Below are 26819 nucleotides of genomic sequence, written 5' to 3' on the forward strand. Positions count from 1 at the left end.
GGTGTGCTAGTCGAGCTCTAGATTCTGCTCAGTTTCGATCTAATGTCCGCTGTTTGATTGATGACCGAGCCAAAGTCTCGATTTGCCTAGCTTCGCAACTCCCCCTTCATTTGATTCAGCTTTGAGCACACTTCCTTCAGGTTCACCGCCGGTCCTTTTCCTTTCCAGGCTGCTGTAATGGTTGGCTGAAGGGACTCCACTCTTTCCCACATATGTTTGTATCTGAATGTTGTCGTAGACCCCTTCTTCTTTGGTCTCCATTCCTTTCTCCCTCCCACTCTCAGTAGGATAGGCAGATGATCGGATCTCGAGCAGAAGATGTGCTCTACAGTAGCTTGATTGAAATAGTCGGACCATTCGCTCGATGCCACACATCTATCCAGGCACGCCCTTACGTTGTTGTTTCCATCTTGTTTGTTATTGTATGTCTAGCCCGGTCCCTTGAAGCCTAGGTCAAACAGTTTGCAATCCGATAGAACCAAACGAAAATTTTCCATGTTTCTTCCAGAACGCTTTGCTTTCGAGTAGTGTTCTCATTGCCACATGGTTTCGTTGAAGTCACCCATCATCAACCAAGGTAAACTGCTTTTGTCCCTTATCCTTCTCTGCAAAAGTCCACATGTGGTGTCGTTCGTGTGCTTTTGGTTCACCATAAACAAAGGTTCGTCTCCATTGTATGACTTGCGGATTCAAATGGATCAACACGTCGATGAACCTCGCCCCCACGGCAATCTTCTTTATTTCAACACTCTCATCATAAAATAGGGCAATCCGGCACCTCTTCTGGTACCGGGTTGCGTGATACAACGGCGAAGGCCTAGCCTCCATTTCAGGTTCCTAACATACTTATATTTTTGAGTTTCCGAGAGGAAGACGAGCTTGGGCTTATAGGTGTGCACTAAGCACACTAGCTCCTGAACTGTGCGAGGTTGCCCGAGGCCTCGACAGTTCCATGCCATGATCGTCATGGCTCCTGGTGGGCGCCCTCCTCGGCATCGACCAGTTGACCGGGAGCCCCTGGCCCGGTAGCTTCCTTGGTGACCTCTTTTCCTTCCTCACCTATAGTTGCAGCACACGCTTTCTTGTTCTTTTCTGTTTCCCCTCCCTGCCCAGTAGCTGCTGCATCTTCTGCCTCCTCCAATGCGTTTCCTCCTCTCTTGCCCAAGACTAGCGCCACCTTCCCTGCTCTCTCCTTGCTAGGCCTCCTATTCTTCACAACCTTCTTGTTGAAAAGGCCCTCCACAGTCCATGCTGCCTCCTGCTGTGTGAACTACGGGATTGGGCCAAAACCCGGTGGGTACATAGGGTCACCCGCAGGGTCAAGGCTTGTTGTCCCATTCTTCCTTTTCGCCACATCTGCAGCATGGACACTCGCCACCGCCAAGGCCGCAGCCTCCACGTCCATGCCCTTGTTTGATTCAGAAGTAGCAGCATTAATTATAAGAGCCTGAGTCGGACCTGGTGTGGGCTCGCCACCTGCAGCCTTGACAACGAGGGCGGAAGGAGCTGGGATCTGCTAGGTGCCACCCTCGGCCGCTCCATGCACTGGCGTGGGCATGCTCATAGCAGTTTGCATGCCCGCGTTGCCTTCTCCATTCATCCCTTCAGACAGTGATGGTGTAGTTGACCTCTGATGTGCATGAGACCTGCTGAAGCCACCATCTTCGGAGACCTTGAGCGCACTTACTGCAGCTATCACAGCCTGCACTTGGGGGTTGAGCAGCACATCATCCGGGATCTTCTCATGGGCCCTCCTGCCCTGGATTGAGCTCCTTTCTCTTTGGACTTCCTTCCCAAAGCTTAGGAGGCGGCAAGCACTATTCGCTACTGGAGCTACATAGTCTCCTCTACTGTTTCTTTTCTTATATGGGGAGGCTCGCATTGTTGCCGTGAACCTCATCTCATGGAGGTCCTCCAGCAACTTACAATCGTGTTGGCCATGCCCAAGGTAACCACAGTACCCAAAAAAGTGTGGCACTCTCTCATACTTAACCTCTAGAGAGTACACCTTATCACTACGTATATCACACGATTTGATCCTATCTCTAAGAGGCTCATCTACATCATGATTGTCACACCCTAGCTAGTCATGCATTAGAGTGTTGCATCATGTTTACTCTTTCATCAGAAACTTGAAATAGGGATCTGTGAAACCCTCAGAACCATTTTGAAAATGACCCAAATAAAAATTTCTCCAAAAGGGTCCAAGAAAATGCTCATGTTGCTCTCTGAAAATATTGGACAGAGATAAAAATCAAACCAATATTTTTAGTGGCTCATGGACATTTATTTTGGGCATTTGGAATTAATGCATAAATATTTGCATTGGAAATATATTAATTATATATATTAATATATGCCCAAATATTATGCCAATTATAAAAGAGCTCTGGAATAATATAAATAGCTCCTGCAAAAATTGGCATAAGTTAAATAAATGATTTAATATATTATTTAAATCAAAACAAATGTCAGAAATTAAAAAAACAGAAAAATATATAACAGGAGGAGCTTACCTGGGCTCCTCCACTGTGCGGCCCAGCCAGCTGGCTGGCCCAGCCGGCAGCCGGCCCAGCCCACCTCCCTCCTCTGTCGTCTTCGTCCCGACAGAGGGAGGGGAGTGTGGCCGGCGCGCGCGCGCGCCACCGCGCCACGCCACCTGCTCGCCTGCTTGCCTGTCCTCCCCTCCTTGCTCGATGCCCTGGACGACGCCACGCCTCTCCCCCTGCTCTCTCTCACTCTCCCCCGGCTCTCCTCTCCTCTCCCTCGCTCTCTCTCTCACACGGCCGAACACCACACTCGCCGCCGTTCGCCACAGCAGCCGTCTCCGGCCACCCCTCGCTTCCCCGACTAGCTCAGAAGCTCCGCCACGACCCCCTCTTCCTCCCCACCCCTCCACAGCTCCCCGGAAGCCCTGCATCGCCGCCACGTCGCCGTTCCCCTCTTCGGGCTCCGATCATCGTCGCCGTCGAATTCGTCGTCTCCGGCGCGTCCCCGAGCCCGCTTCGACGCCCACTGCAACCGCGGTGAGCCCCGGATCGTTTCCCCCTTCTCCCCTGGTCTCTTTCGACCTCTAGGCCCTAGCCCCACCTTGGCCGAGAGCTCCACGCCGCCGGCGTTGTCGCCGTCGTGGCCACGGTCGCCGTAGCGCCCAACCGAGCACACCATCATGCTCCACACCTCACCAGGAGCACGTAGCACGCACCAACACCTCTTCTAACGCCCTGCAACACCGATTCCGACCGCACCCGAACTCCGGCCGCCGCAGCCGAGCTCGCCGCCGTCAACTCCGGCCACCCCGAGCCCAACCACCACCACCAATAGTCGCGGCTCAACCTCAGCAACACGTAGATGCCTTCCGCCGTCCATTTGGTTGCCGGAATGGCAAAAAGCACTTTCGCCGCCGTCTCGGACCTCGCCGGCGTCAAGTCGCCGGTGGGGTTTGACTTGTCCGACCTGGGGTTTGACCTCCCAGGGTCACTGACGCGTGGGCCCTGTCGGCCAGGTGGTTAGATTAGCGCTAAACTACTGTTAGTCAACCCCCCCTGACACTGACAGTGGGCCCCAGCGCCACTAATCCCTAATTAGGATTAATTTAATCCTGTTTAACCCCCCCTGTCACTGACGTGTGGGCCCCACACGTCAGGTTTGACCTCAGCCATCCGCAGTTGACCACTGACGTCATGCTGACGTCATGCTGGCGCAATAATTATATTTCTGGATTTAATTTAAATCAGGAAATTCCAGAATATTATTTAAACTTCAAAAATTCATAACTTTTATTCTGTAACTCCAAATTGGACAAATTATATATGAAAAATGATCAGAAAAATCCAATCTACCCATCTGTACTATTTTCATGCATGATCAAACAAGTTAAATTGATGTTTTAAGCAGAACAAGGAAAAGCACTTTTAAAAGGCCATGTTTGAATTTGAAATTTGAATCTTTGATTCAAATTTGTTCAAACCCTTCTGGTTCTAGTTGCATTAGCCCAACACACTCATATTGCCATGTTTCATGCATGCATCATATTGTTGCACATTGTTTGGTGATGCTTGTGTATCGATGTCCTTTGCGACAGGTTCTGTCCCCGAGGAGTACCGTGATTACCCTAACGAAGAACCATATCAGTGCATCGAACCATCAGGTAAGCAACCAACCATTTGATCATATCGATACAATCCCATGTTCTCGCTCCTGCTCTCCTTTACTGCATTAAGACAACGCGTTTCAAACTGCTGTGTGCTACGATAGTTGAACCCATTTCCTCTGCATGACCTGTCATTGCCACAGTAACTAGATGAAACCCACTAGCATGTGTAGGAGTTGATTGAGCCATATGTATGTGTTGTTCCTACCTTGCTATGCCTGCTATGCTTAGAGTCGTGTCAGGTCTGGTTCATCTGGGTGATGGGCTAGAGTGAAATGTTTATGTCGGTAATGAGAGTGGTGTGGTGAACACGATTTGGTAAAGGTATCGATGAGAGGCCATGTAGGAGTACATGGTGGGTTGTTTCATTGAAGCCGACCTTAAGCACTGAGATCTGTATATGTGATTTAAGAATCAGCTACTACCATGCATTGGGCCCGAAACCAATGGACCCTCTCGGCTTCTTATTCACCCTAGTTCTCCGTCCAGGAGTTGCAAGTAGTTTCTGGTGTTTGTAGCCTACTGGAGGCCGTGGACAGCGCTGACCGTAGGGGTGGGCTGTGATGCGGTAGGTACGTGGCACGGTGTACCGAATACCCGTTAGGTATCTCGGGAACCCTGTTCACATCGTTCGGGGCCGTATGGGAAACCTCGGCCGGACTCCCTGCGGATGGAACCTGAATAGGCGATAAACCTGGACTGGAGGCTTAGGTGATTAGGTAGGTCGTGGCCGACACCCACGTTGGGCTTCCGCTTGAAGGTTGCCGAGTACATGTCGTGTAAACGACGGTAAGTGGTGAGAGCGTGTATGAAGAAGTACCCCCTGCAGGGTTAATGTCGTGGTTCTAAGCCTGACAGTAGAGTGGGGGGTAGGTATGGAGAGGCAAGGTCCTAGCTATGGAGAGGTTGTAAGCACAAAGGATGTACGAGTTCAGGCCCTTCTCGGAAGAAGTAACAGCCCTACGTCTCGGAGCCCGGAGGCGGTCGAGTGGATTATGAATGTATGGATTACAAGGTCCGAACCCTTCTGCCTGTGGAGGGGGTGGCTTATATAGAGTGCGCCAGGACCCCAGCCAGCCCACGTAGGAGAGGGTTTAAGGTGAGTTAAGTCTGGGGCGTTACTGGTAACGCCCCACATAAAGTGCCTTTACTATCATAAAGTCTACTTAATTACAGGCCGTTGCGGTGCAGAGTGCCTCTTGACCTCCTGGTGGTCGAGTGAGTCTTCGTGGTCGAGTCCTTCAGGCCGGTCGAGTGAATCCTCGTTGGTCGACTGGAAGGCGACCTCTTCTGGGGATGTCCTAGGGTAAGTTACTTGGAACAGGTCCATGACCCTACCCTAGGTACATAACCCCATCATTAGCCCCCGAATGGATTGAGGCTTCGAGTGAAGAAGGAGTTGATGTCGTTTGCGATTAACCTTTGCGCTCTAGTTGTGCGCTGTTCTGGATCAAAGAATCTCTTCGTTGACAGGGAGCAATTTGTCTTCGGTCGACTCGATCCATTCTATTTTTGCGTCGAGTGATCTTTCGAGCTTCGACGATCTCCGAGCGACGGATCGCCGGAAACACCGCGTCTGACAGACTGATTTGTTGCTCGCGGATTCCGCGGGGTGCGAAATTTGGGGGCGCGCGCGAAGCGGGGCAGACCGCGGCGTTCGGATGGGACGGGGCATAGCTGCCTCGATCTCCGCGCCGCCTTTTTCGCCACGTATCCAGTCCTCATAACTGCTCCCAGATATGATTAGATCGACCGGGCCCACATGTCAGCCACTCGGAAGGGACCTTATAAATGTGCCCGGCGAGGATTTCTGTGCTGCGCCTCAGCATTCTCCCTCTCTCCCTCTGCTTCCTTCCTCCCTGCTCAGCGTGCCCGCTCTCGCCCCCGCACCACTTCCCTTCGTGCATCTCACCGGCGACCATGGCCAAGGAGAAGACGGCGGCGCTGGAGCGTGCCAAGAAGGCGTCGGCATCGGAGAAGGCGAAGGGGAGATCCACCAGCCGCAGAGGGTCTTCGTCCAGATCCCGCCTGCCGAAAGGCTGGGTCCAAGGAGACTGGATCCAGTCGACCATCACGGAGACGGACCTCCTCGACATGGCCAACGAGGGCTTGATCCCTCACGGAGCTGCGAGGTTGCCGGGGAAGGAGTGGCAGCCACAGCCAGAAGAGGGTGAGTGTGTGCTTCTGGCCACTCATGTTGATCGTGGGTTTTCCTTGCCGCCAAGCATTTTCTTCCGTGGCTTCTTGAATTTCTTTGGAGCGCAGCTCCACCACTTTACCCCAAACTCCATTGCCTATCTTGCTGCATTCGTGTCCATGTGTGAGGGTTTCTTGGGCTGTCGACCGCACTGGGGTTTGTTCAAACGTATCTTCACATGTCGCTCTCAGACCGTGAAGAAGGCGAGCCCAGGTGATGAGAAGACCCGAGTCGTCCAAATGTGTGGGGGCCTGGGGATTCAGGTGAGGAACAATAGCACCTTCCCGCCCATGTCCTTTCCCGAGTCCGTCAGAGGCTGGCAGTCGACTTGGTTCTACTGTCAGGTCCAGTCGACGCCAGGGCAGTCGAGTGGACTCCCTCCGTTTACCATGGACCGAGTGAACAAGCCCTCCCCTCTGAAGCTGATTCCGGAGGAGAAAGCCGACGTGAAGATGTTGATGGAGCGCGTGGTGCAGTTGGTCCGGGAGGGGGTGACGGGCATGGATCTTCTGGAGGTCTTCCTCAGGCGTCGCATCCAACCCCTTCAATTCCGGAGCCACTGCATGTGGTTGTACTGTGGGCCCGAAGACGAGACTAGAGTCCATCCAGAAGAAGTCGACGATGCCACTTTGGAAAGATGGATGGTAGCCGTTACCGGAAACAGGGACAACCCGCGCGGAGCCAGAAGGATTCCTCCACTCGACCACAACAGCGACCCAAACAAGGTACACTTGCTCTGCTTTCCATTATGTCCTTGTCGTATTCATTTCTGCTAACCCTGCCGACTGGTCGACTGATCCTTGTTTGGGCATCTGCTAGGCTTTCACCGAGCTGTACTCGATGCCCAATGGGGCACAAGCTTCGACTGAAGAAGGCGAGGCGAGCGGGGGCGAGGCGAGCGGGGGCGAGAGCCAGGAAGAGGAGGAATGGGACTCGGATGCTGCAGGGGATGATGACGACGATGATGATGATGAAGGTGACGAAGATGACATCGAGGACGAAGAAGAAGAGGAGGAGGAGGCCGTTCCACCGCGCTCAGAAAGGCGGTCGAAGCTTGTCCACGACCCTTCGACCGAACGTGGTAAGGGGGTTGCGACCGCCACTCAGTCGACCAAGCGCCCTCGGACCACCTCTCCGGCGCCGACTGAAAAGGCGCCGAAGGAGCTCAGGGCGGCCTCATCGAAGCCGACCAAGCTCCTGCCGAAGATGAAGGTGTCTATCCCCACCATATCAGGGTAATTGTGTTGCTCATATTTTCTTATTCTGTGTGAACTTTATCTCTGGTCGACGCTGAGGTTAGTCGACTGTGTTGCAGTGCTGCTACTTCTGAGACCTCGGCCCGGGCCGATGACCACGAGATGGAGGATGCAGCAACTTCGAATCCAGGTACTGTGTTCTTAATACCATTCTTAGTCGACTGACTCGCGATCTCTGATCCTGATCCTTCTCCGCAGCTCCACCCAACACTGTTATCGATCTTCCTGATGATGATGAGGATGAAGAGCCGCTGAAGCACAGGAGGAGTCGGACAGCGTCCGCCAGTAAGGTGCCTCAGGATGTGCCGGCGCCTGAAATTCTGACTGTGGAGGAAGAGAACACCACTCGACACACGGTGACCTTCGCGAATCCACTGACGAGTGCTCAGCAGCCTTCCCTCTTCATGACGCACCATGTCCCGGAGGACCAAGCTGGCGCAGCGAAGGAGGCGATACGCCAGGCGGGACTCATGATGGAGCAGCTGAAGACCATCCGGGACGCGAGCCAGGCAGCTTATGACGCCAGTTCTGCCCTCCAAAGCAATGTCCAGGTCAGTCGACCGCTGTTTGTTCTGTTGGATATGCTACCAAAAACTTTTCTTTTCCGGAATTTATATTAGTCACCCACTGGGTGTGTCGAATAAATTCCGTGTTAGCGGGGGCACGCTGAGTGCACCCGCTGGGTGTAGTCCCCAAGGCTAAGGTCGACTGCTGGCAGTCGGCCTTAGGCTTTATGATGTCAATCTTTCTGTCAGTCGACTGGTCGACTGGATTTCGCAAACCGGTGGGGGCACGCTGAGTGCACCCACTGGGTGTAGTCCCCAAGGCTAAGGTCGACTGCTGGCAGTCGGCCTTAGGCTTTATGATGTCAATCTTTCTGTCAGTCGACTGGTCGACTGGATTTCGCAAAGCGGTGGGGGCACGCTGAGTGCACCCGCTGGGTGTAGTCCCCGAGACTGTGGTCGACTGCTTGCAGTTGATCACAGTCTTAGAGAATGCGTCTCGCACACTGTTTTTTTTTTTTGAGGTCGACTGGTCGACTTTGTCTTCAACAGGATTAGTGGGGGCACGCTGAGTGCACCCACTGGGTGTAGTCCCCGAGACTACGGTCGAATGCTTGTATTCGGCTGTAGTCTTAGAAACGTGTGTTTTTCCCTTTTTCACTCGGAAGTGAGTTACATTTGACGTTTAGTCGATTGGTTCTTCGCAGAACTCCTGTGATCTTGTGGCTCGCTACTCAGAGCTGGAACAGAAGCATACTCAAGTCGAGCTGAGCTTGAAGCTGGTTCAAGAGAAGCTGACAAAGGCAAAGGAGGAGACCGAAGGCATGTTTGGTGAGACCCTGACGACTGCTTTTCCCCTTGCTTGTTTCAGCATCTGATCTTGCTGTGGCTTGCAGGTAAGGTAAGGGAGGCCCAGCAGAAGAAAGACCTTGAGCTAGCTAAGAAGATCAAGCTTGCTGACGAGAAGTTAGCTTCAGTCACCAAGCTCGAACAAGACAATACCAATCTGAAAACTGCTCTTGGGATTGCCAACAAGGAGGTCAGTCGACTGAGAACTGACAAAGCTGCCTTGACCGACCAAGTCAGCAAATTGACTGAGAAGAAAACTGAACTGGAGGCCTTCCTGAGTGGCCTTGCCAAGAAGCTGTTTCTTATGCTTGAAGGTAAACCTCCATGTTTGGCAAATATTTCCAATTGTGGCTTTTTCCATTCGACTATCCCCTTGACTTAGTGATCACTCTTGCAGAATTTTGTCAAAACTTCGAAGAGGAAACCAGCCGACTGGAGCCAAACCTTGACTCCGTCAATTCTCCGGTGAACGACGAAGTTGCCATGGATGTTTTCCGACTGGAGTCTCGTGTTGCAGCTGTCGTGGACTATCTCGCAAGGCTGAAGGTCGCCACATCTCGCATCGACTCGACGCTCTGGCCTGAGGAGACACTTCAGAATGACCTTGAGTCGCTGATGGCCCGCTTGAACACGATCCCTGGTCGAGTGCAGGAGTGGAAGAAGTCCTCGGCTCGGTGTGGTGCAGATGTCGCTCTGTGTCTGGCCCGAGTCCACTGCAAAGATGCACGAGAGGAGAAGCTGGCGGCCCTTCGGGTGGCCAATACCAAGAAGCACGACTTCAGGTCCTTTATGGAGACTTTCCTTGCAGCTGCCACTCGGATTGCCGACGGAATTGACCTTGATGAATTTGTTGCACCTTCCAGCCCTCCACAGGAGGGGTAAAAAACTTCTTCTGGCTCGACTCTTTAAATTTGCCTCGGTATGCCGAGTGGAATTGTAACCGACAAATTTTAACAGGCTTGACGCCTGAGCACTTTCGGTTCCTTTAGATATCGATTCGAACTTGAATTTGGCGCTTGAATATGATTGCCTTCGGCTCAAAATGTCTTTTGCAGGTTCAAAGCAAGATGCCTGTACTTAGGCGAGCGTTTGGACTGCAGCTAAGCCTCCGAGTGAGAGGGTCGCTCTTCACTCGGTAGGATTTTTGTAACTTAGGCGAGCGCAGGGCTGCAGCTAAGCTCCCGAGTGAGAGGGTTGCTCTCCACTCGGTAAGATTTTTATAACTTAGGCGAGCACGAGGCTGCAGCTAAGCCTCCGAGTGGAAGGCTGGCTTACCACTCGGTAGGATTTTCACAACTTAGGCGAGTGCTTGGACTGCAGCTAAGCCCCCGAGTGAGAGGGTTGCTCTTCACTCGGTAGGATTTTTATAACTTAGGCGAGCGCGAGGTCGCAGCTAAGCCTCCGAGTGGAAGGCTGGCTTACCACTCGGTAGGATTTTGATAAACTTAGGCGAGTCCTTGGACTGCAGCTAAGCCTCCGAGTGAGAGGATCGCTCTTCACTCGGTAGGATTTTCACAACTTAGGCGAGTGCTTGGACTGCAGCTAAGCCCCCGAGTGGAAGGCTGGCTTACCACTCGGTAGGATTTTGATAAACTTAGGCGAGTCCTTGGACTGCAGCTAAGCCTCCGAGTGAGAGGATCGCTCTTCACTCGGTAGGATTTTCACAACTTAGGCGAGTGCTTGGACTGCAGCTAAGCCCCCGAGTGGAAGGCTGGCTTACCACTCGGTAGGATTTTGATAAACTTAGGCGAGTCCTTGGACTGCAGCTAAGCCTCCGAGTGAGAGGATCGCTCTTCACTCGGTAGGATTTTGATAAACTTAGGCGAAACGGATTCGCAGCTAAGCCTCCGAGTGAGAGTCTGGCTCACCACTCGGTAGGATTTTTACAAACTTAGGCGAAACGGATTCGCGGCTAAGTCACCCACTGAGGGGGAGTTTTTATGTGGACAAAAATAAAAAGTGATGACACTATTATTTCCAAACCCATGAACTACAGAAGTACTTTATTGCAACTCATCCGAGTGATAAAACTTAAGTGTAAAATGGGCGGAGTAGCTCCGCGTTCCAAGCTCGGGGCTCGTCGATATTATGCTCGACGTTGTAAAGACGGTACGCCCCGTTGTGGAGAACCTTGGTGACGATGAAGGGACCTTCCCAAGAAGGAGCAAGCTTGTGTGGTTTGTGCTGATCCACTCGGAGAACCAAATCCCCTTCCTGTAAGGCTCGACCTCTCATATTTCGGGCGTGGAAACGGCGCAGATCTTGTTGGTAGATGGTCGACCGGATCAGAGCCATCTCCCTTTCTTCCTCTAAAAGGTCGACTGCGTCCTGCCGCGCTTGTTCAGCTTCTGCTTCGTTGTAGATTTCGACTCGAGGAGCATTGTGGAGAAGATCACTCGGCAAGACTGCTTCGGCTCCATAGACCAAGAAGAATGGAGTTCTTCCGGTCGACCGATTGGGCGTGGTCCGCAGTCCCCAGAGTACAGATGGAAGTTCGTCGACCCAAGCTCCAGCCGCGTGTTTGAGATCACGCATCAGTCGCGGCTTCAGTCCCTTGAGAATCAGTCCATTAGCTCGCTCTGCTTGTCCATTCGACTGCGGATGGGCGACTGATGCGTAGTCGACCCGTGTGCCCTGGGAGTTGCAGAAGGTTCTGAATCCCTCTGAGTCAAAGTTCGACCCATTATCCGTAATGATGCTGTGCGGGACTCCATATCTGAATATTAGTTCCCTGATGAAGCTAACAACAGTACCGGTGTCGAGGCTCTTGATTGGTTTAGCCTCGATCCACTTGGTGAACTTGTCGACTGCCACCAGTACATGCGTGAAGCCACTTCGTCCTGTTCTCAAAGGGCCGACCATGTCCAGCCCCCAAACTGCAAAAGGCCAGACGAGTGGGATGGTCTTCAAAGCTGACGCAGGTTTGTGCGACATATTCGAGTAGAACTGACATCCCTCGCACTTATCCACTATCTCCTTTGCCATCTCATTCGCCTTGGGCCAGTAAAACCCGGCTCGGTATGCTTTGGCCACGATGGTCCGGGAGGACGCATGATGACCACAGGTCCCCGAGTGAATATCATTGAGGATGAGTCGACCTTCTTCTGGTGTTATGCACTTCTGACCGACTCCAGTCGTGCTCTCTCTGTATAATTGTCCTTTGATGACGGTAAAGGCCTTAGATCGACGGACGATCTGTCGAGCCTCTTCCTCATCCTCCGGAAGCTCTTTCCTCAAGATATATGCGACATACGGAATCGTCCAGTCGGGAATGACTACCAAAACCTCCATGATCAAGTCGACCACCGCTGGGATTTCAACTTCAGTCGGATCTGTGGCACTCTTGGGCTGCGGAGTTTCTTCGGTGAAAGGATCTTCTTTGACTGACGGAGTATGTATATGCTCCAAGAACACACCACTCGGAATGGCTTCTCTCTTGGAACCTATCTTTGCTAGATCATCAGTTGCTTGATTTTTCAGTCGGGGTATATGATGGAGCTCCAACCCCTCGAACTTTTTCTCCAGCTTCCTCACTACACTGCAGTATCCAGTCATGGCTGGGCTTCTCACGTCCCACTCTTTCATCACCTGATTGACCACTAAATCCGAGTCGCCATAGACCATTAGGCGACGGACGCCGAGTGAAATGGCTATGCGCAACCCATATAGGAGGGCCTCATATTCTGCCTCATTGTTGGAGGAATCAAAGTGAATCTGGAGCACATATCTGAGCTTATCTCCTTTGCTGGGGCAACCATGTTAACCTCTCGGTTAATCACTTTCAGTCGACTTCTGCTTTCCACATCTGCGAAGATCATCAGAGTGGAGTTGATATGCGGATATCCTCCCTCACTGTCCTCTTTGTCTTCGGCCTTGTCCGGCTCCTTCTCCTTGTCCTTAGACTGTTTTCCCTGAAACTGCTGGATCAGGAGTCGACATTGGCGAGTGGTGTGCTTTGGGTAAATGATATTCCCCTCTTCATCTTTCTTCGTGTGGATGTGGCACGGCATATCCATCACGTCGTTCCCTTCTTTATCCTTCACCTTCTTGGGGTTCCAGGATCCTTTTGGTTTCCCCTTAGACTTTCCTTGAGTCACGGCCAGAGCCTCTCCAGGAGCTGCCGGTTCAGCCTTCCGCTTCTGTTTCCGACTGGTGTTTCCTTTTTCCGACTGACTCGGCTTGTGCTTGCCGCTTCGGAGTCGGTCTTCTTCTTTGCCGTTGGCGTACTTGGTAGCAATCTCCATCATCCGACTCAAGGTCATGTCACCAGTTCGACCAAATTTCAAACTCAGTTCTCTGTTCTTGACACCATCTTTGAAGGCGCATACTGCCTGATGGTCAGAGACATTTTCCACAGTGTGGTGCAAAGTGATCCACCTCTGAATATACTCTCTGAGAGTCTCATTGGTTTTCTGCACGCAGACTTGCAACTCTGTCAATCCCGCTGGTCGCTTGCAAGTCCCTTCGAACGTTCTGACGAACACTCGGGACAGATCTTCCCAAGTGTAAATGCTGCTAGGAGGCAATTGAGTCAACCATGCCCTGGCAGAACCTTCCAACATGAGGGGCAAATGCTTCATGGCCACCTCGTCGTTCCCACCACCGATCTGAACTGCCACTCGGTAGTCTTCAAGCCAAGTTTCAGGCTTAGACTCACCAGTGAACTTGCTGACTCCTGTTGCCAGCCTGAAATTGGGGGGGATAACTGCGGCTCTGATAGCTCTGCTGAAACATTCAGGACCAGAAACATGAACTCGACTGCTCGTGGGCACATCTCTGTCGAGTGCGCCTCGATGGGCTCTGTTCCGGTCGACCAACCCTTGCACGATAATGGATCGCGCGTCAAAGCCTGGCTCTCTGGGGTCAACTGGAACCCTACGCCCTGTACTGTACTGACGCCTATCATCTCGCTGCCGAGGAGCGTAAGACCCACCCCTCGGAGGGGAATAGGGCACTCGACGCCTATCATCTCGGTCGAGTCTGTCGCCATATTGATCTCGCCGATTCTCACGCCCTTCGCGCCGCGGAGGCGATCTGGGGCTGTGAGCCGACTGAACCGTATTCACAGTGACAGATCGACTGTGAATTCTGTTGCGCGACTGAGACACGGCTGAATTCTGATCTCCTGCTGCCCGGAGCAGATCCCTGATCTACAGCAAACCTCTGCCAGCCTCTGACTGCGAAGGCTGAATGGACTCTGCTATACGGGTCGCAGCTGCTAAATTCTGAATTGGGGTTCGATATACCTGAGTCGGCGGGAAGAGTTGACGTCGACTGGTGTCGGGAACTCGTTGCCGCGCGCGCTCGTCGAGTGCTCGCTGAAGGTTCTCCAGTCGAGTGCGCTCGGCCAAATTGGCCAGACGCGCCTCCTCCAAGGCACGAGCCTCGGGGGTTTCTCCTGCGATGGGAATACGCAGGGGATCCTCGTTCCTGCGGCGAAGCTCTTCTCTTTGCAGAGAGTCGAGTGGCTCGGGCTGGTACTCTTCGTAGCCTCGAGCAGGGTCGCCGCCGTCGCCTGCTCCACCACCGCGGGCGAAGCCAGGAGGGCTGTGGGGCCCGTCGACCATCAAGATTTCCGCCGCTGGATCACTGCTTCCGCACTCGGATGCAGTCTCTCCGGAGCCAGTCGACTGATCGAACAAGCCGTAGAGAGATTCGTTGGGCTCGATTGCCGCAACTTGTGTAATGGTCGACTGGCGAGCCACCGCGTGACTCACCCATCGCTGAAACCTCGACCGGCCTGAGTGCTTGCGCTGGCGGGAGACCGGGAGGGTGGAAGACGGAGGAGCCGACCGATACTGGGTCGATGGTTGCCGCAGCAGAACGTCGCGGATACATGCACGAAAATGCGTCGCACCGCAGACGGGGAGCGCATCTACGTCGAGTGGAGCCTCCTGGAGCCATGCGGAGTCGTCGGCGATGAAGGTGAGAGTGCCGAGACGGATCTCTTGACCCTTGATCAAAACTCCAGCAGACACCATGATGAAAATACTCGGAAGAATTGCAACTTCTCCACAAAATCGCTAAAACACCGGCCCCACGGTGGGCGCCAACTGTCGTGGTTCTAAGCCTGACAGTAGAGTGGGGGGTAGGTATCGAGAGGCAAGGTCCTAGCTATGGAGAGGTTGTAAGAACAAAGGATGTACGAGTTCAGGCCCTTCTCGGAAGAAGTAACAGCCCTACGTCTCGGAGCCCGGAGGCGGTCGAGTGGATTATGAATGTATGGATTACAAGGTCCGAACCCTTCTGCCTGTGGAGGGGGGTGGCTTATATAGAGTGCGCCAGGACCCCAGCCAGCCCACGTAGGAGAGGGTTTAAGGTGAGTTAAGTCTGGGGCGTTACTGGTAACGCCCCACATAAAGTGCCTTTACTATCATAAAGTCTACTTAATTACAGGCCGTTGCGGTGCAGAGTGCCTCTTGACCTCCTGGTGGTCGAGTGAGTCTTCGTGGTCGAGTCCTTCAGGCCGGTCGAGTTAATCCTCGTTGGTCGACTGGAAGGCGACCTCTTCTAGGGATGTCCTAGGGTAAGTTACTTGGAACAGGTCCATGACCCTACCCTAGGTACATAACCCCATCAGTTAACATGATCTATTCGAATAGCCGCGTCCGCGGTAAAGGACTACTTGGTTGCCTATACAGTTCATAGACAAGTAAATGGAAACTGTTAAAAGCCTCAAGATAAGTGTGAGTGCCGAGGATGGCTCTTCCGTAGGAAGACGGAGGTGGATCCTCGGTAGTGTATTGAATTGGTGAGTAGTGGACTCGTGTGCGCAAAACCATTTCAAGTTGGAGTCTCGTAGGATAGTCTAGCCAAGAGTCAAAGCTGGCTTGCTGCAATAACTCCACCAACCCTTCTTGATACTATGCATGTATGTAGGATCTGATGTAAGTCTTGCTGAGTACCTTTGTACTCATGTTGCTATAATCTACATTTTTACAGAAGACGCTGCAACCCCTTCTGATGGGTTCTATGTAGACGTTGACATCAACGAGTAGGCTAAAGACCCAGGTGGTGACCCTGAGCTTGTGATGGACCATGTAGTATAGCTAGGCTTTCCAAGCCTCTTTTATTTTATTAGTTGTCTGTACTCAGACAAGTTACTTCCGCTGCTGGTTTGTATGACTGTATGACTTGTATGTGGGGTCGTGAGACCCGTACCTTTGTTTATGTTATGTATGGCTCACTGAGCCTTAAATAAAGTACTTGTGTCATAGAGTCATGTTGTGATGCTTTGTTGTATTTGCACATATCGAGCATATTGTGTGTATGATTGAAATGCTTGGTATGTGTGGGATCTGACTATCTAGTTGTTTATCTTTGGTAGCCTCTCTTACCGGGAAATGTCTCCTAGTGTTACCGCTGAGCCATGGTAGCTTGCTACTGCTCTGGAACACTTAGGCTGGCCGGCATGTGTCCTTCTTCGTTCCTGTGTCTGTCCCTTCGGGGAAATGTCACGCTTTGAGTACTGGAGTCCTGTTAGCCCGCTACAGCCCGGTTTACCGGAGTCCTGCTAGCCCAGTGCTACAGCCCGGACCCACTTGCTGATGACCGACACGTTCGAAGCTGGGTCATGGATGCCTGTCCCTGTAAGTCTGTGCCACTTTGGGTTTACGATTAGTCATGTCAGCCCGGGCTCTTTATCATATGGATGCTAGCGACACTATCATATACGTGAGCCAAAAGGCGCAAACGGTCCCGGGAAAAGGTAAGACGACACCCGTGGGGATACCGTGCGTGAGGCCGCAAAGTGATATGAGGTGTTACCAGCTAGATCGATGTGACATCGAGTCGGGGTCCTGACAGCGTTGGTATCAGAGCCGGACTGCCTGTAGGTCCTCCAAGCCAAACTGGTCGATGTTGAGTCTAGAAATTCTTTAGTTATATGTAGGGGAATTGTTTGTGGGATGGAACGTAAGGCTCTTTTTACTCCTTATACCTTATGACTTCTGATCTGAGTCAGTCCATTCTTCTATCGGGGGTTAAGGAATTAGGATCTGTTCTCTCTATCAGGATCACGAGTTACTAATCAGTAGTACCTTATAAGTTTGGTGGTTACAAGCCTAGTTCAGATCTACTACCACATTATGTTGCCAGAATGGTTTCAGAACTTTGATATGATGATGTTGAGTGTGTACGAAATCCTTTGTCAAATGTCTCAAAATTCTTTTTGAGCATTTACAGCTGTTATGCTGCCGAAAATTTGCTAGAAATTCTAATGCCTTTGCATTATGATTGTGCTTTCAGATGGCCACTCGCGACCTCAATCAAGTGGTTCGCCTGACTCGATGCCTAGATGTACCCGGCCATACTGCTAAGTTGGTCAGGGTAATGACTGAGGCTGCATATCGCTGGTATCCCGAGTACACGGTCGAAGAGCAATTCCGAGATTTTAATCAAAGCCAGTATCTCTGCACTGTCAGGATATTTCCATCTTATCCTGGATCCACCGAGTCCCTTCACTGCTCCTATGGACTCGGGGTTACTATTGAGATGGCTGTGCAGGACGCCGCCTACTCTATGATGACCATTATGCGAGTCAGATCTGGTTTATTTCGGGACTCTGACTTCCGGTATATGCCAGGATCACTTCCGGGAGCACAAGGGTATCTCCAGGCTATTTATGCTGACCCCACTCAGGAGGATTCACGGACTCGCACCACTGCTGAGATGCTCGAGGATAAGGACCATGAAAATCGGGCCTTAAGGTTAGAGCTCTTCAATACCCGTGCTGATCACTGGGCTACTTTGACTCGGTTCGCACCGGCGGTGCAAGCTGGATGTTCAGATATGCGCGATCTCTATCCTGTGAGATCTGCTCTGCCAGACGTGATGGTTTGGCGTGATGTAGGAGGCATCACCCCACCTCGCGGTCCCCGCAGGCCACCGTTTGTCGGTCCACGACCTCATCCTAGCCCCTATGGTCCACAAGCTCCGTGAGACCGTCTGTTTCCGGATGATCATGTTGAACTTCCAGGCTATGGAGGTGACTTTTACGAGGACTACTACGGATCGGTCTGAGTTAGTGGTAGTATCACTAGTTTGCACTAGCTGTGTCGTCTATCGTCCTGCGTGACTCGTGGGATATGACCTAGTTGTACTCTTTCCGGAGATGTAGAAAAATAATGTATAGGAGCTTGGAATGTCTCCGATGAGATGTAATCCTCTTTTCACCGTAATAGTACTTTGTTTGGTCTTGTACTAAACCCTGTATGGTGTGTATGACGATGGAATAAAGAAGCAGTTTCTGTATCTACCATGTCATACAGATGATCATCTTGCATTTCGAGTCATTCCTTGCATTTTTATCCTATGTCGGAATTTTATCATCCTGACTAAATCATTGTCTTGTTTACCTAGGATGGTCAACACGCGCGCTAACCGTGCTTCTCAAGAGCAGGCCGAAGGCAGTGAAGCCAGGAATGAAAATCTGCCTCATCCTCCTTCACTAGCCGAGGTTATGATGGAAGCTGAGAGAAACAAGCGGGAGACAAACCGTTTGTTGGAGCGTATCGAACAGAATACAGCACACCATCAGAGGGCTAACGTGGTGTCACTCAGTGATTTTATCAAATTGCATCCACCCACGTTCCACCACTCCGTCGAGCCTCTCGACGCTGATGATTGGCTTCGCAGTATCTCTCACAAGCTGCGTTCCGCGCTAGTAGCTGAGGTTGACAAGGTCACCTTTGCTGTATATCATCTTGAAGGCCCCGCCAGTCTATGGTGGGAGAATTATGGAGCTATGCGCCCAGCGGGCCATGTCACTACTTGGGCTGAGTTCAGTGAGGCTTTCCGTGAACATCACATTCCCGAGGGTCTCATGGACCGTAAACGTGAAGAATTTTGCAGTTTCACCCAAGGCCGACTTTCTGTGGATGCCTATAGCAGGGAGTTTGGTAATCTCGCACGATATGCAACTGACGAAGTGTCTACTGACGCCAAGAAGCAAGCAAGGTTCCGTAAGGGCCTTAGTCCTGAGCTTCGCCGCGACCTCCGTCTGCATGAGTGCACATCTTTTTCGAAACTTGTCAACAAAGCCATCAGTGCTGAAACCGGTCAGACTGACTATGACGCAACACGCAAGCATGGACGTGATATGGGTTCCTCATCCGGTGCTGGTCCTCAGAAGCGCCGCGTGTGGGTACCCAACACCGCCCTGCCACCCAGGTTCACACCGAGGCCATCTTTCCAGGCGCCTCGCCCCGTTCAACAGTCTGCACCGGCCAAGCCCTATGGAGGTCCAACCAATAATGCTCCTCCACGTACCAGTTCCGTGACTTGTTTCAAGTGTGGGGAATCTGGTCACTATATGCGTGAATGCCCCCAGACCAACCCCAATCAATCTGCTAAAGCTGTTGGCCGTGGCAAGCCGACAGGGAAAGTGTTTCATGCTAAACCGGTCACCGCTTCACGTGGCCATGTCAACTGTATCTCTGCCGAAGAAGCTCAAGAGGATCCCAACGTCGTTCTCGGTACGCTTCTTGTTAATTGCCACCCGGCATCTGTTCTTTTCGATACAGGAGCCTCTCATTCTTTTATATCTGAAAATTATGCTCGCTTGCATAACATCGCATTCGGTGATATGGCAACCTCTATGGTAATCCAAACTCCGGGATCCAAATGGCAAACTTCTAGAGTAAGCCATGGAAACGAAATCCAAGTCGACAGACTTGTTTTCCTCGCATCTTTGATAGCCCTTAAATCTTCAGATATTAATATCATTCTGGGTATGGACTGGATGTCAGCTCATCATGCCCAAATTGATTGCTTCTCTAGGACTGTTCAACTCACCCATCCTTCGGGGAAGATAGTCAATGTCTTGACCCGAATAGCCAAGCGACAATTATATTCTCTTAACGCCAGCCCTTTGCCAGACCTTGAGGACGTTCCGGTAGTCCGTGACTTCCCGGATGTCTTTCCAGAGGAATTGCCAGGTGTTCCACCTGACAGGGATGTTGAGTTCGTAATAGACCTCATTCCAGGAACCGTTCCGATTGCAAGAAGACCCTATAAGATGGCACCCCTAGAACTAGCCGAGCTTAAGAAACAACTCGATGAATCCTTGAAAAAGGGTTTCATCCGCCCTAGTTCATCTCCGTGGGCTTGCCCCGTCCTATTCGTCAAGAAGAAGGATGGTACGGACCGGATGGTTGTAGATTACCGACCTGTCAATTTGGTCACAATCAAGAACAAATATCCGCTTCCCAGGATCAACGACCTGTACGATCAGCTCGCTGGATCCTCAGTCTTCTCCAAGATGGATTTGAGGTTGGGCTACCATCAAATCAAAATCAGAAACGGGGACATTCCTAAAACGGCCTTTGTTACTCGTTACGGCCAATACGAGTACACCGTCATGTCCTTCGGTTTAACCAACGCTCCAGCCACCTTTTCTCGGTTAATGAACTCAATCTTCATGGAGTATTTGGATAAATTCGTCGTGGTTTACCTCGATGATATACTCATCTACTCCAAGAACGAGGAAGAACATGCCGAACGTCTAAGGCTAGTGTTGCAGAAACTTCGAGAGCATCGCCTTTATGCCAAATTTTCTAAATGTGAATTCTGGTTATCAGAAGTGACCTATCTGGGTCATGTAATATCTGGTAAAGGTATTGCTGTTAACCCTGAGCGAGTTCAAGCCGTCCTTAACTGGACTCCACCTGAATCGGTCAAGCAAGTTCGGAGTTTTCTAGGCTTAGCGAGCTATTGCCGTCGCTTTGTCGAAAACTTCTCCAAAGTTGCTAAACCTCTAACCGAACTCCTCAAGAAAGATAAGAAGTTCGAATGGACTCCACAATGTGAGCACAGCTTTCAGGAACTGAAAAGACGCCTGACTTCTGCTCCCGTACTGGTACCGCCAGACTTCTCCAAGGACTTTGTTATCTACTGCGACGCCTCGCGACAAGGACTAGGTTGCATTCTCATGCAAGATCGACACGTAATTGCCTACGCTTCACGGCAATTGCACCCACATGAGGAGAATTATCCTACTCATGATCTAGAGCTTGCAGCCGTAGTCTATGCACTTAAGACCTGGCGACATTACCTCCTCGGTAATCATTGCGAAATATTCACTGATCACCAAAGTCTGAAGTATATTTTCACCCAACCGGATTTGAATCTCAGGCAGAGACGTTGGGTTGAATTGATCACCGACTTCGACTTAGGAATAACCTACACCCCAGGGAAAGCCAACGTCATGGCTGATGCGCTAAGTCGTAAATCTTATTGCAACAATCTGATATTACAACAAAGTCAACCGCTTCTCCATGAGGAATTTCGGAAGCTTAACCTTCACATTGTTCCTCAAGGTTTTATCTCCACCTTGGTGGCAAAACCTACCCTTTCGGATCAAATTATCAAAGCACAGAAGGTAGATCCGGGAATCTCCCGCATCAAGAGAAACATCCAGAAAGGAATTGCGAATTGCTTCTCCATTAATGATCAAGGGGTCGTATACTTCGGGAATCGACTAGTGGTTCCCAAAGTGCGAAACCTGAGGCGATTGATCCTTAAGGAAGCTCATGAATCTCCTCTCACCATTCATCCCGGTAGTACTAAAATGTATCAGGACCTACGCCAGAGGTTCTGGTGGACTAGTGAAGAGAGAAATTGCTCAGTATATTGCAAATTGCGACGTCTATCGTCGTGTAAAAGCAGAGCATCAACGGCCTGCTGGCACCCTTCAACCCTTAGCTATTCCTGAATGGAAATGGGATAAAATTGGTATGGATTTCATTACCGGTTTTCCCAGGACCAAGAGAGGGAATAATGCTATTTTCGTCGTGGTCGATCGTCTTTCCAAAGTAGCCCATTTCCTACCTGTTCGAGAGAGTATAACCGCTAGTCAACTGGCAGACTTATACATCTCCCGAATAGTGTCCCTCCATGGTGTTCCTTTGGAAATTAACTCGGATCGAGGAAGTCTTTTCACCTCTCGATTTTGGGAAAGTTTCCAAAATGCTATGGGAACCCGTCTCTCCTTTAGCACCGCTTTCCACCCTCAGTCGAGCGGTCAAGTGGAACGCGTCAACCAAATTCTAGAAGACATGCTTCGAGCCTCCGTTATCTCGTTCGGAATGGACTGGGAGAAGTGCCTTCCATTTGCCGAATTCGCTTACAACAACAGCTATCAATCTAGCTTGGGTAAAGCCCCTTTTGAAGTTCTCTATGGACGACGGTGTCGAACACCCCTTAACTGGTCAGAGACCGGGGAAAGACAATTCTTTGGCCCGGATATGATTCAGGAAGCAGAAGAGCAAATTCGTATCGTTCGTGAAAAGTTGAAAACAGCCCAATCTCGTCAAAAGAGTCAATATGACCGAAAACATAAGGCTATGACTTTCGAGGTTGACGAGAAGGCTTATCTTCGGGTCACCCCTCTGAAGGGAACCCATCGTTTCGGTATCAAAGGCAAATTGGCTCCTCGTTACATTGGACCTTTTCGCATCCTTGCCAAACGAGGAGAAGTTGCCTACCAGTTGGAACTACCTCCGCACCTCTCCAGAGTTCACGATGTCTTCCACGTTTCTCAACTCAGGCGTTGCTTCTCGGATCCTATCCGTGAAGTGGACCACGAAACGCTTGATCTTCAAGATGATCTTACATATCGAGAGTACCCCATTCGTATCCTCGATCAAGCCGAACGTACCACCCGGCGTCATAATATCAAATTTCTCAAAGTTCAATGGTCGCACCATTCTGAGGATGAAGCAACCTGGGAAAGGGAGGATCGTCTTCGACTCGACTATCCCGCCTTCTTCCCGGAGGAACCCAAATCTCGGGACGAGATTCTTTTGAGTGGGGGTGAGTTGTCACACCCTAGCTAGTCATGCATTAGAGTGTTGCATCATGTTTACTCTTTCATCAGAAACTTGAAATGGGGATCTGTGAAACCCTCAGAACCATTTTGAAAATGACCCAAATAAAAATTTCTCCAAAAGGGTCCAAGAAAATGCTCATGTTGCTCTCTGAAAATATTGGACAGAGATAAAAATCAAACCAATATTTTTAGTGGCTCATGGACATTTATTTTGGGCATTTGGAATTAATGCATAAATATTTGCATTGGAAATATATTAATTATATATATTAATATATGCCCAAATATTATGCCAATTATAAAAGAGCTCTGGAATAATATAAATAGCTCCTGCAAAAATTGGCATAAGTTAAATAAATGATTTAATATATTATTTAAATCAAAACAAATGTCAGAAATTAAAAAAACAGAAAAATATATAACAGGAGGAGCTTACCTGGGCTCCTCCACTGTGCGGCCCAGCCAGCTGGCTGGCCCAGCCGGCAGCCGGCCCAGCCCACCTCCCTCCTCTATCGTCTTCGTCCCGACAGAGGGAGGGGAGTGTGGCCGGCGCGCGCGCGCGCCACCGCGCCACGCCACCTGCTCGCCTGCTTGCCTGCCCTCCCCTCCTCGCTCGATGCCCTGGACGACGCCACGCCTCTCCCCCTGCTCTCTCTCACTCTCCCCCGGCTCTCCTCTCCTCTCCCTCGCTCTCTCTCTCACACGGCCGAACACCACACTCGCCGCCGTTCGCCACAGCAGCCGTCTCCGGCCACCCCTCGCTTCCCCGACTAGCTCAGAAGCTCCGCCACGACCCCCTCTTCCTCCCCACCCCTCCACAGCTCCCCGGAAGCCCTGCATCGCCGCCACGTCGCCGTTCCCCTCTTCGGGCTCCGATCATCGTCGCCGTCGAATTCGTCGTCTCCGGCGCGTCCCCGAGCCCGCTTCGACGCCCACTGCAACCGCGGTGAGCCCCGGATCGTTTCCCCCTTCTCCCCTGGTCTCTTTCGACCTCTAGGCCCTAGCCCCACCTTGGCCGAGAGCTCCACGCCGCCGGCGTTGTCGCCGTCGTGGCCACGGTCGCCGTAGCGCCCAACCGAGCACACCATCATGCTCCACACCTCACCAGGAGCACGTAGCACGCACCAACACCTCTTCTAACGCCCTGCAACACCGATTCCGACCGCACCCGAACTCCGGCCGCCGCAGCCGAGCTCGCCGCCGTCAACTCCGGCCACCCCGAGCCCAACCACCACCACCAATAGTCGCGGCTCAACCTCAGCAACACGTAGATGCCTTCCGCCGTCCATTTGGTTGCCGGAATGGCAAAAAGCACTTTCGCCGCCGTCTCGGACCTCGCCGGCGTCAAGTCGCCGGTGGGGTTTGACTTGTCCGACCTGGGGTTTGACCTCCCAGGGTCACTGACGCGTGGGCCCTGTCGGCCAGGTGGTTAGATTAGCGCTAAACTACTGTTAGTCAACCCCCCCTGACACTGACAGTGGGCCCCAGCGCCACTAATCCCTAATTAGGATTAATTTAATCCTGTTTAACCCCCCCTGTCACTGACGTGTGGGCCCCACACGTCAGGTTTGACCTCAGCCAGCCGCAGTTGACCACTGACGTCATGCTGACGTCATGCTGGCGCAATAATTATATTTCCGGATTTAATTTAAATCAGGAAATTCCAGAATATTATTTAAACTTCAAAAATTCATAACTTTTATTCTGTAACTCCAAATTGGACAAATTATATATGAAAAATGATCAGAAAAATCCAATCTACCCATCTGTACTATTTTCATGCATGATCAAACAAGTTAAATTGATGTTTTAAGCAGAACAAGGAAAAGCACTTTTAAAAGGCCATGTTTGAATTTGAAATTTGAATCTTTGATTCAAATTTGTTCAAACCCTTCTGGTTCTAGTTGCATTAGCCCAACACACTCATATTGCCATGTTTCATGCATGCATCATATTGTTGCACATTGTTTGGTGATGCTTGTGTATCGATGTCCTTTGCGACAGGTTCTGTCCCCGAGGAGTACCGTGATTACCCTAACGAAGAACCATATCAGTGCATCGAACCATCAGGCAAGCAACCAACCATTTGATCATATCGATACAATCCCATGTTCTCACTCCTGCTCTCTTTTACTGCATTAAGACAACGCGATTCAAACTGCTGTGTGCTACGGTAGTTGAACCCATTTCCTCTGCATGACCTGTCATTGCCACAGTAACTAGATGAAACCCACTAGCATGTGTAGGAGTTGCTTGAGCCATATGTATGTGTTGTTCCTACCTTGCTATGCCTGCTATGCTTAGAGTCGTGTCAGGTCTGGTTCATCTGGGTGATGGGCTGGAGTGAAATGATTATGTCGGTAATGGGAGTGGTGTGGTGAACACGATTTGGTAAAGGTATCGATGAGAGGCCATGTAGGAGTACATGGTGGGTTGTTTCATTGAAGCCGACCTTAAGCACTGAGATCTGTATGTGTGATTTAAGAATCAGCTACTACCATGCATTGGGCCCAAAACCAATGGACCCTCTCGGCTTCTTATTCACCCTAGTTCTCCGTCCAGGAGTTGCAAGTAGTTTCTGGTGTTTGTAGCCTACTGGAGGCCGTGGACAGCGCTGACCGTAGGGGTGGGCTGTGATGCGGTAGGTACGTGGCACGGTGTACCGAATACCCGTTAGGTATCTCGGGAACCCTGTTCACATCGTTCGGGGCCGTATGGGAAACCTCGGCCGGACTCCCTGCGGATGGAACCTGAATAGGCGATAAACCTGGACTGGAGGCTTAGGTGATTAGGTAGGTCGTGGCCGACACCCACGTTGGGCTTCCGCTTGAAGGTTGCCGAGTACATGTCGTGTAAACGACGGTAAGTGGTGAGAGCGTGTATGAAGAAGTACCCCCTGCAGGGTTAACATGATCTATTCGAATAGCCGCGTCCGCGGTAAAGGACTACTTGGTTGCCTATACAGTTCATAGACAAGTAAATGGAAACTGTTAAAAGCCTCAAGATAAGTGTGAGTTCCGAGGATGGCTCTTCCGTAGGAAGACGGAGGTGGATCCTCGGTAGTGTATTGAATTGGTGAGTAGTGGACTCGTGTGCGCAAAACCATTTCAAGTTGGAGTCTCGTAGGATAGTCTAGCCAAGAGTCAAAGCTGGCTTGCTGCAATAACTCCACCAACCCTTCTTGATACTATGCATGTATGTAGGATCTGATGCAAGTCTTGCTGAGTACCTTTGTACTCATGTTGCTATAATCTACATTTTTACAGAAGACGCTGCAACCCCTTCTGATGGGTTCTATGTAGACGTTGACATCAACGAGTAGGCTAAAGACCCAGGTGGTGACCCTGAGCTTGTGATGGACCACGTAGTATAGCTAGGCTTTCCAAGCCTCTTTTATTTTATTAGTTGTCTGTACTCAGACAAGTTACTTCCGCTGCTGGTTTGTATGACTGTATGACTTGTATGTGGGGTCGTGAGACCCGTACCTTTGTTTATGTTATGTATGGCTCACTGAGCCTTAAATAAAGTACTTGTGTCATAGAGTCATGTTGTGATGCTTCGTTGTATTTGCACATATCGAGCATATTGTGTGTATGATTGAAATGCTTGGTATGTGTGGGATCTGACTATCTAGTTGTTTATCTTTGGTAGCCTCTCTTACCGGGAAATGTCTCCTAGTGTTACCGCTGAGCCATGGTAGCTTGCTACTGCTCTGGAACACTTAGGCTGGCCGGCATGTGTCCTTCTTCGTTCCTGTGTCTGTCCCTTCGGGGAAATGTCACGCTTTGAGTACCGGAGTCCTGTTAGCCCGCTACAGCCCGGTTTACCGGAGTCCTGCTAGCCCAGTGCTACAGCCCGGACCCACTTGCTGATGACCGACACGTTCGAAGCTGGGTCATGGATGCCTGTCCCTGTAAGTCTGTGCCACTTTGGGTTTACGACTAGTCATGTCAGCCCGGGCTCTTTATCATATGGATGCTAGCGACACTATCATATACGTGAGCCAAAAGGCGCAAACGGTCCCGGGAAAATG

Source organism: Triticum dicoccoides, chromosome 5A (genome assembly GCF_002162155.2).
Source record: "Triticum dicoccoides isolate Atlit2015 ecotype Zavitan chromosome 5A, WEW_v2.0, whole genome shotgun sequence".
Taxonomy (NCBI): domain Eukaryota; kingdom Viridiplantae; phylum Streptophyta; class Magnoliopsida; order Poales; family Poaceae; genus Triticum; species Triticum dicoccoides.